General features: G+C 58.1%; 1 protein-coding gene across 2 annotated transcripts in view; it reads right to left on the bottom strand.

The window, feature by feature from the left end:
* Positions 1–13,811, bottom strand: part of ZMAT4 (zinc finger matrin-type 4) — a 104,830-nt gene extending 91,019 nt beyond the window's left edge. The window contains exon 1 of one of the 2 annotated variants that reach the window (XM_019546064.1): positions 13,648–13,811. The gene's annotated coding sequence lies outside the window, so the exon portion shown is untranslated. The remainder of the gene's footprint in view (positions 1–13,647) is intronic. The other variant, XM_019546063.1, reaches the window with a different exon arrangement.
* Between the last annotated feature and the right edge of the window lie 1,488 nt (positions 13,812–15,299).

Raw genomic sequence — 15,299 nt, 5'->3', positions numbered from 1 at the left:
ATTTAGACCAGCAAGGGAAATGGTGTTTGTGCAGCCAGGACATCCCTCCCCAGTCAAGAGCCTCGAGTTAAATGCTGTGGAGCCGGCTTGAAAAGGAGGGAGATTCCTGGGGTGCTGTTAATCATAGTATAGTCTCATTGTACACATGCATATAGGCATTTATAACAGCGTATAATGGCATCCCCATTGGACAGCCCCAAGGGATGTCCAGCTAACGGGGACAATAAGGGCTACTGAAAGTCAGCGCAGGTTTCCCATTCAACTTGAACGTACATTCAACAACGAGCACGATTCCTTGATGATTGTTTTACTCAACTTTATGATAGTGGGGATAAGGGGCGTCTGGTTGCCCACAGCAGGGCAGCAGTTGGGTCCTGCCAGGGTCAGGAAAGGATGCCAAGCACCTGCATAGCTGGAAGCAGAGCGCGTAGCTCACAGCCAGATGCGAGATACCAGATCTGACGGATCAGCAGTCTGCGAACCGGCCAGCTGGACTCTCAAACACGCTGCTCTACAAAGAGAGGGGGCACCTACACCTGGCAGAGCCGTTCCCTCCCCATATGATGCTGCCCAGGGTTCGCACGGGGAGGCACACAGTTGGCTGCTGCGGTCCCTCAGGTGCTCCGTCTTGCACCAAACTGCAGGACCAGCCTTCCCGCAGCCAGGCTGGACCTGGTCCTGCTGGCAACGTGGTCACACGGCCGTTGCTATCGGTACAGGACCAGAAACACCAGGGCCTGCGTGTGCCATGCACGTGGGGCACAGTCCCTCCTGTCGGGGTGCTCAGAACCACGCTGCTCCATGCCAAGCCCTTTCCAGCTTCTGCCCGTTCACAACTCATTGCTCTTGCCCGGCTTCTGTTTGACATTTGCCCCGGGGGCCACGAGGGATGGAGCCGGTGCAGGACAGCTGCCAGCCTGGCTGAAGAACGTCAGTCAACGAGATGGGCTTGTCCCGGCGGAGCCCCCCTGCCTGGGGAGCTGGCAGAGAGACTGCAGGAGAGCTCAGTCCTGATGTTCAGGGCACAGTAGAGGGAGCAGAGCTGCATACTTGGCCTCGCTCCATGGCAGCGGCAGCTGCTGATGCTAACAAGAGCCATGCTGCATTTCTGGGGGCAGCCAGAGCCAGGTGTGCTTGGAAAAACAAGGGACATGGTGGGCTGTGCCCCGGCGTGGTAAAAGCTGTGCTGTGCCGGCTCCAGACGGGCCGTCCATCCCCCGGAACCGCTGGCAAAGGACCAAAGCAAAGTCTCTGCCTCGCCCCAGCCCTCCTCCGCGCAGCATGCGTTGCCCCAGGAGGAGTCGGCTTGAAATCTCATCACCCAATATGCCACGACGAAGGGCGTGCTTGCAAGGCGGGAGGCTCCCCGCATGGCACGTGGCGGCCGGCGGCATTCAGCCCTCAGCAATGGAGACCCAGCCGCGGGCTCGCGGGTACCATGACGGAGGCTCGCCAAGATCACGCTGGGCGCCGACCTGCCAGCGGGCCTCAGAGCCAGGCCCCGCTCCTGGGCGCAACCGCCGTCTGAGCAGACGAGAACGAGGAACCAGCCGGATGACTGAAAGGAGTAAAAATAAACCCTCCTGCCAGGCTGAAACAGTTGGCGGGCTCTAATTAGGAGGTGGCTGGATGTTGTCAAGTGGCGGTGGGGGGGCGGAGGGACACCGATGTCTTGTAGGCGCCGGGGAGACGATGCTGATCCGAATGAGGCAGCGATGCTGAGGGTGTCCTCGCACCAGGCCCCGGCTCACTCCCCAAACGACTGCCCTCCCTGGGACTGAAACCAGCCAAACCCCAGGCTGACAGTGTCCCGCAGGGCAGGCCAGCCCGCGCTCCCTTCTCCCCCGTCCTCCCCCTTCCTTTTTGCCACCCAACGTGCCCGGCGATCCCCGCCGCTTCGATCGCGCCCCCTCATGCCAGGGTGTCCCCGCGTGCGGTGCCAACTCTCCTGACCGTGCAGCCCAGCCAGCTGTGCTGGTGCCCGCTCGGAGGGGCTGGGCCCAAAGCGCGCGGATGTGCTCTGCGTGCAAGGAAGGTGCTTTGTAGATCAGGGCCAGCCACACGACGGCTGTCATGTGATGTGGCAGTTGCCAGGGTAACGGTGGTTTCTCTCCAAAAGCAGCATAAACAGTCTTGTAAAAGCGGCCCGTGCTCTTTGGGCTCCTGGCTGCCAGGCTGCGGCAGCCTCCCCGCCGGCTCCTGCCGCCATCGGGCTCCCTCCGGCCCGGGCCGCTCGCACCCGACACCCAGCGGGCGCTCGCCCGCTGCCAAGAACACGCGTGCAGTGGACCCCGTGGGTCTGCACGGGGGCTGGCGCAGGAGGGCGGCTGCAATTACAGCCAGGAGGCAGCCTTTATTTGGGGGCTAGCAGGGCCTTTTTCGTTTCCTGCAGGTCCCTAATTACGCACCAAGCGGCAGGATGTGAGTCAGGCCGAAATCTTTGCCTATCATTAACGCGCAACTTGGAGCCTCTTGTACTTTGCATAATCAGGGCTTGTCATCCCCAATCAGCTTCAGCTCAGGAAGCCACGAGGCAGAGCCGCGCACGGTGGCCATGAGCAGAGGGGACGAATCCTTCGGGGACAAGCGCGGCTCGTGAGGTTGCATCAATGCCCCGACGATAGCCACCCTGGGAGCCTGGCCGCTCTCCTGGACAAACCCTCCTCCGGCCTCGTCACTTCGCCACACGTAAACCCGAGAGATGAGGCCAGATTATTTGAACGTTTGCTTGTAAAACTCCCACATCCAGCGACGGGAGACAAGACGGGGGAAGGCTGGCGTGCAAGCGGGGAAGGCGAGATCAGGGCAGGCTTCCCTCGCCGGCTCAGGTGCTACCTGGCCTTTCACAGCAGGCAGAGTCCACGTGCCATCCCAGTGATCGTAGTTCATAGATCCTCCACCCTGAGCCCAGAAAGGCACAAATTACCCATTTGTTTCCCCCCTTCCTAGACATCTCCTAGAGGGAGGGGTCTGGATTCATCACACTTTGCTCTGGGGAGGGGAAGGGTCTGGTGCTTAAAACGTTCAGAGCGTTGCATCGTCACCTGCATCTGCGGAGGGCAGTGGGGGCGGCTGAGGCTTATTTGCATCGGATCTGCTTTGCCGTGAACTATTTTATTTCGCTCCACTCCTGGCGCCTCCTGGGCAATCAGCGCCCTCCTTAGCTATACAGATCAAAGCCCCCTGCTGCAGAGGTAGGAGGCAGAGCTCAGTTTTGCAGTGGCTTCCTTTTTTTTTTCTTTGCATGCAGTGAGTCAAAGTCTGGAGGAAGTCATTGTCTGTGGGAGCCGAGTTCACTTGAAGCCAGGTAGGCAAGTGGCGAGAGATTCAGGGCCCGTTCAGCCCCTGCGCAAACACGAGCACCAAAACCACTGCGCCCTCTGCACTCTCCTCTCTGGCTTCTCCTTCAGGCGTATTGCTGGAGGACTCCAGCGTGCCAGGCACGGTACCAGCCTACAACAAATGCAAAGCCCAGCCCACAAGGTCTTGCAGTCAAGGTCACGCAGGCTCCCCATGCCTCAGGGACCCGTCTCTAGGACCTCACGGCCATGCCCCTTCTCCCACTCTGTCTTATCTGTTGCAAGACGGTAGCGTGGGAATTTGTGGGGCCCTAGACTCTCCCCCAGGTAGGAACTTTATCTCAGGCAGGCGACGTTCCCAGTCTGCAATAAGCAGTGCATCCTCTGCTATCCTTAGTAGCTGAAGCTGAGCTCGCCTCACGCTAGCACAGGGGCGGGCAATTATTTCGGGCGGAGGGCCACTTACTGAGTTTTGGCAAGCTGTCGAGGGCTGCTCGAGAGGCAGCCAAGGGCAGACAAATATTAATTTTCTAAATTTTTAGGGGCCCTGCGCACCAGATAGAATGGCCTGGTGGGCCGTATCTGGCCCGCGGGCCACATTTTGCCCACCTCTGGGCTAGTAGATGATTCAGGCACAGGAACTTGAGCGGTGCACCTGGATCCCCTGGCTAGCTTGTTGCAGCTCCACCTGTGCTCTTTTCATTTCACTGCATGCACAGACTTGGCATCCTCTAGAAGCAGGGTGAGCAGATTCGGTTAAGCTTCTCCCCGTTATCATGTCATCAGGGCACGAGTCTCATCCACGGGAGCAGGCCGCAAAGCGCTTTCCTGCAAACAAAGCGCGCGATGCTCCTCTCTGACGCTCCCTCCCTGAAGCCCGCTCCCTTGCTGCTTGTTCTAATTTTACTTGCTGATTGTTCATTCCCTGGCAAGCAGGGAGGGCTTTGGGAGCCAGGACCCAGGGGTTCGATTTCAGCTCTGGCATGGTTTTGCTTACAGGTTAGCAAGCCACTTGTCTTCACATATTTCAGTCTCCCCATCTGGAATAACATCGCCCTCCTCACCAGCTCCCAGTAGACAGGTTGTGAGGGCTACTTAATTAGCACTCATTATAGTGCTTGAGCTGTTTGGGTGAAAGGTGCTACAGAAATGCAACATATGAGCTCTTCAGCCAGAACGATTTCAACTCTAAGTTGTCCGAGGCCCAGGGTTTTGCCAGCTCCAGGATGAGTGCTGCAGGGTCCTTGGGCAGCTTTGGGAAGGGTCTTGAGAACAGTCATTAGCGTGCTTTTCATTAGGCTCAGGATGAGGCCGGACATTTAACACCGCAGGGAATCTGCTCCAATTTTCAACCTGGGGTCAATAAGCCAGCTTTCCCACCACAAGAGAAACACTGACAGGTTTCACGGTGTAGTCTCGTGACCCCCACAAGCTGGCAGAGGTGATTCCCGGCAGCCTAGAAACACCCAAATCCCCTTAGGGCAAACAGCAAGAGAAGGATGGGAATCAATCTGAAAGTGCATCATGTGGAAGAGCGCTAAAGTAGCCTAGTCATTTCCAAGGCTGTATAGTTAATTGAAATGACTCATCTTCCAGGACAGGAGGAGAGAAGTCAGAGTGCTGGAGATCTCTATACATGTGCAAAGTTAAGATGCTCAGAGATGGCACTCAGCAGTCATTAGCCTAGCTAGCTCCCTTTGTAAGCCTGATGAAACAGGTTGGTCTGGAGCAGTGCAAGCCTGCATTGTGTCCGTCTGCCCCCGGGTCGCTTGTCCGAGCTGGGTCCGGGAGATTTCCTCTGCAACCATGGGTGGCTTGAGAAAGAATCCAAGAGCCAGTCAGTACAATAAATCAGTAGCAAATTGGGCCCCCAGATCAGGGCTTCCTCCACTGTTAAAGGCTTTTATGTCAGCACAGTGAGTTGAAATTGCAATAAAAATAGCAGAAGATTAAAAAGAGAGAAATAACAGGTCCCTGCAGTCAACATGACTTAAATTCCCTGTCACATTCCCTGTGAACTACAGCCACCCGCATTTGATAATTAGAATGATTAATTATTCTTATTATAATTAGTGGTATCATGCAGCCTCTCCAGTGGCAGGAAATAACGTTGTCATAAAGTTGTCTAGTTGCTCGATCTTTTAAATCCACAGTCGGATGTACAGTTCCTAGGACCTACACTAGGTTTGCAATCAGGTTTTCAGCGTGAGAAGGTGAAACCCGGAGGCGCACCATCACACTGAACCCAAAGGGAGAGATTCGTTTCAGTGGGATTTGTTGCTCGAGACAGCCGAAGCCCACTCCTGTTCTGCGGGATCAGAAAATCCCTGAGCCCGCTTAGGGATGCTTTTACAGCATCCAAGCTTGGATCCAAATCTTTTCCCGAGGTGCTAGCTAAGTGTGAGAATGGCGTTACTCATACTGCAGTAAAGCTGCTTAGCAGGACAGGTGGAAGTGCGTTCAGGGACAAGACTTCACCACGTCCAGCCAAGGGCTGGTAAGAAATAGCCCAGCACAGTTGTTTTCAATGGCACACTAGGTAAGTAAAACATCTGTGGGCAACTGGACCCGATGATCTCATGAGGTCTCTTCCAGCCCTAAATTTCTGTGAATGTGTGTGTGAACTTGGCTGGCAGTAAGAAACAAAAAAAATCAAGTAAGATGTGAAGATACTCCTAGGTGCAAGATAGAGGCTAACAGGGGAAGTATGAGAGCATGGCAAAGTAGAGCCCAGCTGCAGAGCCTCATCTGTGTGGGCCCCAGAGGAAATACGGCAGAGATGGGAGAGGCGAGGGGTCATCAAAAGGCAGCAGGAGCGACTAGGCTGCAGAAACGCCCCTAGCAAGAGAAACCGCACGCTCGGAGCTCTTTATCTGACAAAGCAGGCAAACGACAAGTGGTGCATTAAAGGTACTTCCACTAACGACCTGACTGGAGAAGGTCCATCAGGGACGTCTGTTCTCCCTGTTCCCTGCTACAAGGAGGAGCGGGTGCCGTGTGCCCCGCAGACGTGGCAAAGGCAGAAGTACAAAAGCACAGTCCTTGCTCACCCAGCACGACAACCTGTGGAACTGCCTGCCGCAGGCAGCCGGGAGCCCACAATCCACCGGGATCAAAGAGCAGCACTGCATTTACCTGGACTGCACAGGTGCCCAGGCCCAGGACTGCTGCTGCTCCCTGCAGCTGTGGAACGGGGGCAGCCGGATCCCGGAAGCAGCCTGGCTTGCTACTGGACACTTCGGCTGGATGATAAACCGGTCCAAGCTTCGCGCACACCTAACCCGCCCCTCCTTGTTTTCCCTCGGTTACAAGCAGTATCCCAGGATCCCTCTACCTCTCCTAGCTGCTCCTGCCCCTTCTGGCTTTCAGGGAGCACAGAGGCATGCAGAAAGCTCACTCCGTGCTCAGAAAGCCTTGCAGGCTAACAGGAGATGTGTGCCCACCCATCCCAGCTATGACCCCCTTCTGACCTCCAAATCCCAGTGCCAAGACCTGGCTGGGTGGCCGCGCAGCCTGCAGCAGGACATACGATTTGGCATGCTGAGCTGCTTCAAAAAGCCCCCCGTAGGTTTCCTCAGCAACATGCCGCCTGTTTGCACGTGCGCCGTGTGCTTCAAAGGATGGGGAGTTTTTTGCACCCTTTGCAGCAGGCTTGGCATCAGCTGATGGATGCACAGCTTTAAAAGCAGCGGGTGTCAGGCCCTGCTCTATAGCGGGGCTGTCTGACAGGCTGCCCCGGGTGTCAAAGACCCCGGACCAGGCTTCTCCTTTTCCTTGTACTGTAGCATTTCAAGGCTGCGAGGGCCAGGGCTGGGGGTGGTGGCGCTTCTTCGGGGTTGTGTTTGCACCTTGGTTTTAGCAGCTTCCTCACTAGCAAGGAGCAATATCGTGTGTATGTGTATGTGCTGGGATTCTTCATGTTCTTCTTTGCAAGGTTTATATTGGTTGCTTGCTTGTTGTGGCATTGGGGATCATAATAAAAACCCAAAATATAAATGTGGATTTATTATTATCATTATTATTATTCACCGAGGAAAATCGGATGCCGGGTATCTCCCACTGGGCCCTGCTGGGTTTGTTCTGCGCGTGTTGCGAGGCCAGATGGGTTGTGCATTTGACAGCTCTTTCATCTGCATGCCGCAGGTGGAACCGGCCTGGGTGCCCCATTTCCCCTTTAGCGCGTCAGGGCAAATCCATCTCTGCCTCAGAATAATGTTTTTTAACTTCATCCTTCACCCTCTCTCTCCGAGCGAGGCTCTTGAAAGCCCCTTTTGAAGCCTCCTGTGTGAATTTCTAGCCCCGCTCTCCTCTCGCTCGCTGGTGGAATGGATTAAAACGAGCCCTTTGAAGTGCCGGTGCTTTGGAGGCAAGCTCGCGCCGCACTTTGTCATGTACGGGAGGGAGGATAATAAACACCATTTGCCTTCTGATTTCCCTGTCAGCTCGTCCTCTCCCGGCAGACTTGAAAGCAGAAGAAAGCTGGAGCCACGCAGCACATCCTCTCCATCTGAGAGAGGCCGCTCTCGGCACCTGCCTGCCACCGCCGCCTTGTGTGTTTGCTGCGAGGGCTGCCTCGGGGCTTCCACATCGCGTACGGTGCATGTATCCCGCAGCCATTGCATGGCTTTGATCGCATGAGCGCGTTGCACAATCCGGCGGGCTCGGCTCCCCTCGTACCCCGTCGGCTGCCTGCATCTCCCGCCCCTGGGCCTGCTGCGCAGCTCCTCCAGCATTAGCACGGGGGCATAAGAGCAAGGGGCACGCTATCTGCAGAGCCAGAGACCCCAGGATGGCATCAGGAAAGATGGAATAATATAAATCCTCCCCCCGGCACCCTAGAGGCAGCAGGGCTGGGTACCTTGTCCTCGGGGGCCCCATGACAGCCATTCAGCACCATGAAAAGAAGGTCAGGCTAAAGGCATGGGAGCAGACAGGAAAGCTGAGGCTATCGCCACTGGTGGAAATACCAGAAGACTGAGCCCCTGCCTCTCCCAACTGCTTGGGGGGCAAATCAAGGGTAACGATGTCACTTGCCGACCTCATTAATGACATCAGTGCATGCAGCAGGGCCCTGCCAGCCTATGGGACGCTGCAGTACGCCAGCTAGCTCTGTGCACCCAGCTGAGCCAGGACACCGGAGCCGTGACCCGTGACATTTCTGGGGCTCTCTCAGGCACCGCTACCCGCCTGCTGCAGGCAAGCTCTCTGGACAGGCCTGCCCTTCTGCTGTGCGCAAGAGGTGACACCAGCACCCCAGGCCCGAGGCCTCCAGGTGATGCTGCAATAAAGGGTGACAGAGGTGACATTTTCCAAAGCACGCAGGGGCCTGCATGAGTCTGGCCCTTTTGAGTGTATTTTCCAATGTGTCAGAGGCTCCGTGCAGCCCCCTGGGAGCCAGCAGTCGAGCACGCGCGCGTGGCAGAGATGGGCTGGGATCGTCACCCAGGCCCTCGGAAAGGGCTGGGGGCTTCTGGCACCGTGGATCTGACACAAACACAGAGGACCTGTCCCTGAGCTGCTGTGAAAATGCTGTCGCTGCAGTGGAGCTGTGCCAGCCTGCACCCCCAAGGAGATGCCCCCACAGCTCCACCCCCTGACGGGGTCAGCACTAATGCATCTGTCATGTAGCAGCAGTCAGCAGTTACTGCCTCCAGAGAAAGCTGCTTTGGTCCCCACTGTGCCCCTCCAGCCTTCGCCTTTAGCTGCAAGGTCAGCACTGCACCATAAACCCGTGGACCCACCTCGCCAATACAGTGAGCAGCTCGGTCCCTGCCCCTGCACTGCAGGGCATGAGCAGACCCCCGGGCAGGTCACAGGGCAGGACCAGGGCCTGGGACACACTGCCCTTGGCTGCTGCATGTGCGAGTGCTGTACCGCACCTGCAAATTCGCAGGCGCGCAGCATGGCCAGCACAACAGCCTGAGCAAGCTGCGGCTGCCAGGCCATTAGGCCTCGGGAAGATCTTAATGCCACACAACAGGCAAGTTTTAATATCGAGAAACTTCATCTCCAGCCATCACTAGCTAATGGGACGCAGCAAACTGTCTGGAAAAATGAGAGCATTACAGTAAAAACAACAACAAATTAAACTCGGAGACAATCAGGGAGCGATTAGGGAGCTCTCCTCTGGGAGTGCTTCCGAACTTAAGGTCTTTCTCCAAATTTGATCGCTCTCAGCAACTTTATTTCTTGCTAATTAATAAATGTGTAAGTAAACGGCATGTCTCCCGGAAAGGCGACAGCTCCCCAGCCCAGCCCAGCCTCAGCAACGCAGGAGGACAGAGCCCAGTGGCAGGTGGAAGCAAGCATGTCCCCCACCTGGAGAGAAATCTCCCCGTCAGCAGAACCAGCAGCAGGGCTGTGACAACAGACACCACAGGGTGCTCCTGCTACAAGGTGACTGGAAGGGATGGGAAGGAGCAGGCACTGGCAGAAGGAAAAGGCGAAAGCAGGGCAGAGTGCTGTGCCTCTCCAGGTAATGCACCCTGGGGTGCAGACTAGGTCTGCACCCAGGGGTACCACTCTGATGCAGCCGGGGGGTCTGCTGTGCCATCCTGCCTGGTAGCCGAGTTAACACCTTGCCAAGACAGCTCTGCTCCAGCCTGGAAGAGGCTGAGACATGCTCCCTGCCACGGAGCAGCGAGATGCCTGCAGTCCTGCAGGCTCCCTGGTCCACCGCGAGCCTTGCACTGCGGGAACAGCCCGGTCCCACACGTGGAGCACGCCCCATCCCCTTGCCTCTGACAGCAGGGCAGTGCTGGGGCCAGGTTGTGCACACCCCACAGACCTGGAGAAACCCACCTCCCCTGCGGTAGGCCTCAGAGCAGGAAACCCCCCTGTTGTCCAGGAAAGCAATTATACAGAGACCTCTTGTCCTTGCATCTCATTTCCTTAGGTGTATGCTTGAAGGTAAGCGCTGGCTGAACGGCTTTCCCAACCGGTGCCCACAAAGCACAAGCACATTACAGAAAGGTGCCTGGTAAGCTAGCAAGGGGGCTGGCAGGGCTTTGGACAAGTGCTTGCTCCAAGAAGGGCCCTCTGCAGTGCTACCCAGCCTGCCACAACTCTTCTGCGAGCTGCAGGCCTGTCTCTTCCCGTCTGCTACTGCACAAAGTCTGGAAACGCTGCTCTGAGATGACTCAAAGTTGTCTCTCTCTGCAAACTGGAAGTGCTCGTGCTGGATAGCAGTGGATCAGACGTGCAGAAGCAGGGCGGCTAGGCTCTCTCGGCCCTGCTAGGGGCTCTGAAACGTGGCACAAAAATGTAAAGGAAGAGGACAAAGCTGCAGGGTGGCCCCGGACCAGAGCATCCGCAGAGCTTCAGCCACGCTCCTCCGGTAAGTCCCACATAGGGGACAGACCAGCCTGGCCTGCCCTGTTACGCTTTACTTAGTGGAGAAGGAAAAAGAAAGAGGGAAGGCCAGAAACATCCAGAGGAGGGAGAAGCTCCATGTCCTCGGTAAGAAAACATCACCCTGGGGTCTGCAAAGCTGCAGCCCTGCCGGGGGAGTCTCTGCACGCAGTAACCCCCAGCACCCGGACAGCGCGTCCAGCAAAGCACCCTACGCATCGGCCATCGCTGCGTCCTGCCCGTACAGCCCACGTAGCACTGCATCTGCCACCCACAGGGGGAAACTGAGGCATGAGGACTTTGGGACCCAAACCTTCACACTTGGCTCTGCTTTCCCAGCACCAGCACCTAGACACTTTAATAACAGGGACACGGCGCTCAGAGGAGCCAAGTGCTCACATCATGTCTGCACGGCAAGCCACAGCTTTTACTTTGAGGCCCAAACCCACAGGGTTAGGAGCCTTGACATGGCCTCACAGAAGTGACGGGGCACAGGCAGGCCTATTGCCCCAGTGTCCTGACTCCCAGTGACCCCCTACAAATGCTGGCACTGCCAAGTCCAGCATCACAGGACCTCTGGGGCAGATGGGACCAACTCACCCACCCCCGGGCCCCGAGCGCGCCTGGGAGCAGGAGCCTAGGAACGAAGAGGAGCTGCGAGAGGCTGCAGGCTGCTCTGCACAGACGGCTGGTTACATAAGGACAAGCCTTGAGAAACAGGGTCTGCTGTCAACTACCTGCCACCGCTGAGGTCTGGGGGTGGAGGGTGTTTTGTCTTTTAGCAGCCAAAGACCTGCTGGGGGGGGGACAAAGTCACAGCAGGATGGACTGCTAATCTTTCCAGGTAAGTCTCCGGGGAGAGCGTGCAAAGCTGGGAATTACGTAGCACCACACGATGCCATAAAACCCGCCAGCCAGAGTAGCCGGGCTGAATGCAACTGCTTGGGCCCACGTGGCCGCTCGCTGGGACTTGCCAATTAAACCCTGTCCTGGGGACTGTTCCTAAGACCCTGCTGCGTGCGGACAGAAGTCCCCTTTTCAGACCGGCTGATCAGCAAAGCACCGCGGCGACACGGAGGGTGACCGGGAGAGCTCTGCTCCTTCAGGCGGGAAGAGTTGCAGAGCCTGCAATCGTGCAGCGTGCTGGGACAGGCGCTGCGGCGGTGGTGCCCGGCTGCAGCCTGCGCAAGAGCGAGGGCAGGGAGGGCAGGGGGCCGCAGACTGGACTCGAGGGCTGGGGAGGAGTAAAAGCAACACGGGTGTGGTGTAGCTAGCCCCCTGCCGCTCTGGCCTGGAGCGCAGGGGCTCGTCTCGGGGAAGCAGTGCTGCCCGGGCGCTGGAGACGGCCTCGGCAGGTGCCCCAGCGGGCGCTGTGCTGCGTCCCTCTTTGCTCTGGTTATTTTTACCAGCAATTTCTGGGTTTCACCTGTTTCTGGCAAGCCGTGCGGGAGGGGGAAGCGCCTTTCCCCCTCCCCCAGGCCCTTCCTACAGCAGATGAGTCACCGTCTGGGAGCCTTTTTCAAAACAGTGATCCTCAAATCCTGCATTGAAGCACCAACCTCCCCGGTGCGTGATCCGGCGCCGGGGCGACAGTCAGGCTGGCCAGCTCCCAGGGGAAAGCAAACCCCCCTCACCCAGGAGCCCCCCTGCCTGGCGGAAACCTCACTGTGCTGTTCCCTGTCTAGCTGCTGGTTTCATGCCCTTGAGAAGGCGTCCTGGGGGGACACCGAGCCCCGCGAGCAATGCCCACCGTCGCGCCCGCCAGGCTCACCTTTCCTGCGCAGCCCTGCTCCTGCTGGGAATCCCATGTCCGGACCGGCTGCGCTGTTTGCAGAGAGCCAACACGTGCTTCTGCAACCAGCAGCTACACCATTGCTGAGGCCAGCAACACGCTGCTGGCTCTGCCGAGCCCCTCCAGGCTCCACCAGCCACCTTCCCGCCCCACGGGCCCTCCCGCAGCACGCAGCTGTCCTTAGGGTGCAGCTGAGAGCTTGTTTACATGCCGGGTCAGGCAGCTCACTGCGCAGGTGCTGTATCCATCAGTGGATACAGATTGCCAGCAATTCCCATCTCTCATCACAGTCCGATATTAAACATCACCCTTACCCTGCCTGAGCCAGTCCGTCTCCAGCTCATCCTGCCTTTGTTTCAGGCACGGTCACCGGAGGCCCGTGATGTGCAACATGTGCAGCCAGCCTCGCTGAGCCGTGGGAGCGTGGGGCGCTTCCACCGGGGCAACACAGGCTGCAGAGCCGCGGGGCCGCTCTCCCACGCTGGCTTCTGAGCCGGCACCGCTGCAGCGAGGCTGACCAAGGGACGGCGGCTCTTGTGTCGCCCTCAGCAGCTGCGCTGCTAGAAACGTGCCGGCGCCGGCTGGCGTGGGCACCAGCTGGGAAAGTTTTCCAAACTTGCTACAATGACGAGACGGTTGTTCCCGGGCAGGTGCAGGCACCAGCATGCCCACGCTGCAACTGCAGAGCTCCACGACCTGGGGTCTGCGTGACCTGGGGAGTCCTACTAGGAAAAGCCCCTCCACACTTAACCCAAGGAAGCAAATCAGGAGAAGCCCCAGTTGCGAGGCCTCTACCGCCCTCCATCCCTACTGATGACAGGAAGGAGAAAGGACCACAGAGGAACGGTTTGCAAGCTGGCCCGGAGGCGCGGGTGGCTGTCCCCCTTCCCCACCTGCCTGCAGGTGCGAGGGGAGTTGTGTCCTATGTGCTCACTGGCGCTGGAGCCTTCACGCCCAGGGGCTAGCTCCCGCACGCTCCCCTGATCACACAGGCACATCCAGCAAGCAACGGGCAGCATGGCACTGGGGAACGTGACGCGGGCTGAGGTACCGTGCACGGCGGCAATGCAGGCAACCCCCCCGGTCCTGGGAAGTTTACAACCCCCCTGCTGTTCCCCCACCACCACCCCATACTCTCCTTTCCCGATCAACTTCCCAGCCACACACATTCACGTGCAAGCAAAGCAGCGAGGGCTGGGGCAGTACCTTTCTCGTGCTGCTGGGCAGGAGAGCAGAGCTGTGGCGGGGATGCTGCGAGGCTGGGCGCGCTCTGGAGTTACAATGACAGCGTTCCTCTCTCTGCGACCAGAGCTTTCAGCAGTCCAGACCAATTGTGCTGGAAATGCACTTAGTAATTATCCGCTGGAGCTCAGGCTCCACCTCCGCCGCGCTGATTGGTCCTCCGGCCCTGTGCAGGGCTGCATTGGTTTCAGGCAGCCCCACTCTCTACCTGCTCCAGACTATTGCTCCGGGCTTCCGAACCAAATGCCGGGTCCTGGGGAAGCTGGACGGGCCGGGGGGAAGCATGAGAGGAGGCCAGAGCTGCATTCCCAGGCAGAGGCCAAAGCCCACTAATGGGGTTTCTCCTACCGCAACAAGCCAAGGATGCTCAAGGCACCGAGTTGCTGCTGGAAGGGACCTGGTGGAGATCACACCTAGTGCAGGCAGGGCCACCCCATCCCTAACCCATCACAGCCGAGGGCTCGTCTCACCTGCACGCAGCAGCTGCAGTGCCGAGGTTCCTACCACTGCTCGCAGCCATCCGGTCCAGCAACTTGTCAGTAGAAAGCTCTCCCTAACATCCACACGCCTGGTGCAGTTTAAGGCCTGTGCGTGCCGAGACCCAGGGCTCTGCCTCCTCCGCAGAATGACTCTTCTGGCACTTGAGACTGTGAGTGCTCCCCCTCCCCACCTAATTGCCCCAGCTCCTCCATCCTTTCCTCACTCACAAGGCGCAGGGCTGGTGGGTGTCAAAGGCTCAGGGAGGAAGGTGGCTAGTTACACGCATACAGGAAAGAGCTGTCGCACATGGGAAAATATAGCATCTCAAGCCTCCCCCGCCCCCCCTCAATCTACTACTGTATCAGCAGTAGCAGAAGCTCATGCTGTGTGCTCTGCACCTTGCAACGGCTCTGGAGGAACAGCCCCTGCTCTCAGCGCTCGTGGCAAGGAAAGCAGAGTTGGAGGCAGGGGGGCAACCGGCGGCCGCTGACGTACCAGTCAGCTCCGCTCATTGTCTGCAGCAAGACAGAAGTGGGTTGCAAGAGAGATGTCCATGCGGGTGGCTGCAGAGGGGACCTTGCACAGGGCCCCAGAGGCCTGGTACCAGAGGTCGAGGTGACTGCAGCCAGCTGGCGAGCAGGGGCACGAGGCTGGGCGCGCTGGCAGGGCTGCGGGGGCGAGCAGCAGCGCAGAAAGCTGGATGTGGTCTTGGGGATAAAGGGGGTCAGAATCGAGGTGCAGAGGCCTGCAGGGGTTAGAGAAGTCATTAATAATACAGCACCGTGCATGGGGCCAGGCAGCTGAGCTGTCCCAAGGAGCCAGAGCCAGGAGTGGATGTCAGAGGACAGAATATCCCCTTTCCACGCAGGAGCGAGGGCCATGCCATCACTGCGGAGAGAGCTGGCAGTGCTGTGACTTTGCAGGCATGCAGGTGCAGCATGCGAGTGGAAGCTCCTATGAGCCTCCTTCACAAGCCTCCGCAGGCAAAACCACTTTCCAAAGCGCAGCCCGAAGGAGCCGTATGTTCGGCTGCAGATAGGCATCATCGGCGCTCCCTTGCCCTGGTTGCCTGAGACTGACTGCAAGGCCAACACAAAGAGATAAGGATCCTGTGGAGGGTGTCTGTTGGGAGCCAG

The sequence above is a fragment of the Crocodylus porosus genome, unplaced genomic scaffold, assembly GCF_001723895.1.
Source record: "Crocodylus porosus isolate Cpor-Errol unplaced genomic scaffold, CroPor_comp1, whole genome shotgun sequence".
NCBI classification, from domain to species: domain Eukaryota; kingdom Metazoa; phylum Chordata; order Crocodylia; family Crocodylidae; genus Crocodylus; species Crocodylus porosus.
The sequence above is the reverse complement of the archived record's forward strand: the minus strand, read 5'-3'. Positions and strand labels throughout refer to the sequence as shown.